The sequence below is a fragment of the Pieris brassicae genome, chromosome 1 (assembly GCF_905147105.1).
Source record: "Pieris brassicae chromosome 1, ilPieBrab1.1, whole genome shotgun sequence".
Taxonomy (NCBI): domain Eukaryota; kingdom Metazoa; phylum Arthropoda; class Insecta; order Lepidoptera; family Pieridae; genus Pieris; species Pieris brassicae.
In genome coordinates this window covers 3,686,383-3,688,222 of record NC_059665.1, presented here as the reverse complement: position 1 = coordinate 3,688,222, position 1,840 = coordinate 3,686,383, and positions in this window count along the sequence as shown.

Below are 1,840 nucleotides of genomic sequence, written 5' to 3'. Positions count from 1 at the left end.
CCAATTATGACCAAAATTCACATTTATTATATATTTCAATAAAAAAATCTCCGACGAAAGTAAAATTCAATATTGTACGATTAGACAGACGAAGACATTATTTACGGGCATGATACGTCGATTCGATCCTGAACGTTTTGAGTCACGTAACTGATGTATTTAATTAAAAAGTAATATATTTATATTTTTAATGATTGTTTTTTTTATAAAATAATGATTTATTGAAGTCCGTATCATACATTTTAATAACACAGAAATATTATATTGTAAGATTAATCTTTACATGAATTAGAGGCTAACCTGACCTATATAATGCAGATAATTCTTCAAAACTTGGACCTTGTTTTATATATAACAAAACTAATAAAGAATCCACATAGATAATATGTGTATTTCAATCTATGTATGTTTATAAATTAATGTACACTTATGAATTATAAAAAAATGCATGCTTCCAAATTTACATTTAGTAGAGATCTCAAGGGCTTAGAGCGTACGAGAAGAACTCGCATTAAACTCTCCGTCATAATTTTAAATCGCCAAGGATTTTTACAAAATGTAAAACACCTGCAACAATTCTATCAACATGCGGCTCACCACGTCATGTTGTGGTAGGTATTACTGTAAATAATTACATCTCAATGAAGGCTATCCATATGCTTTATAAAATTATTCTTTCATCTTTCGTCCACGTGAAGTTGTTTGGCTAGTAATTAATAAGCGTAGGTAATATAAACATTTTCCACAGTGAGGGCAATTATGCGATGGCTGAGCCTTATTGCAGTAGAATTTTATCGATTGCATGTATTCATAAACACTTTGTAGAGACACCATTTTTCCGAGCTTCGTCCTAGATTAACTTTATATCTAGATTATTTCAATTCCGAAAGCTGTAAAATACTTAAATTATGCAAATCTGAGAGAGTCTTTTACCCAAATCGGGTCCATACAAAAGACAAAACAGATATGGTCGATACAATTTTTTTATATGCGCTATGTGTACTTTCAAATACGGTAATAGTAGTTTTTTTTGGTTACATAATTTGTTTTTTGTTTTACAATTTTATTTTTTTTCACACAGAAGTATGTACATTATTAATTTACAACGTCTTTTCGCCGTTATACTTTACAAAAATCATTTGTTGGTTGGGCTGAGATGCTATTAAACAAAAATCTGAACTGATACAGAAATGTGCTATATCTATAACATTCATACATATAGTTGTATATCACGCCACAGTCTAGAATATAGATTTTTTATTTTTAATAGTCAACATAAATCATAGATAAATAAAACGCTCTCCACTTGAAAGTAACCGCAATCAATCTAAACAAAGCCTTAATTGGGAGGCTCATTCCGATCTTTGCACGGAACTTTCTTCTCAATATTCTTTGTGGATGAGGAGTGCTACCTTTGCGCATGTGCCGGCTACTGTAAGTGCTAGTGATGTGTCTTCACATATAGCTATCGACGTATTTAAAATTAACTATGTTTTACAGACTTTCTTTTCCGGCGACAACTGTTAAGTTTCGGTACATAAGTTCACCAAACACAAGTTAACCCATTGTTAAGTTTTTAAGTTGAAAATTTGTACTAGTTTATTAAAAAACACAAATTGATATATAATGTTTTAATATTTTCCACATACATTGGGAAACAAACATATTCATACACGCACAATGCTTTGCGCATAATTGGTTTTTATTGGTGCTGGCTGAACGCAAAATTACGATTTTGTAGTTTTAATATCGATTCCTCAACACTTAATATGCTTAAAGTTTCGATAGCTTTAATAGCATCACTAAAAATGTATTCGTCGTATACCGTAGTCTACGCTAT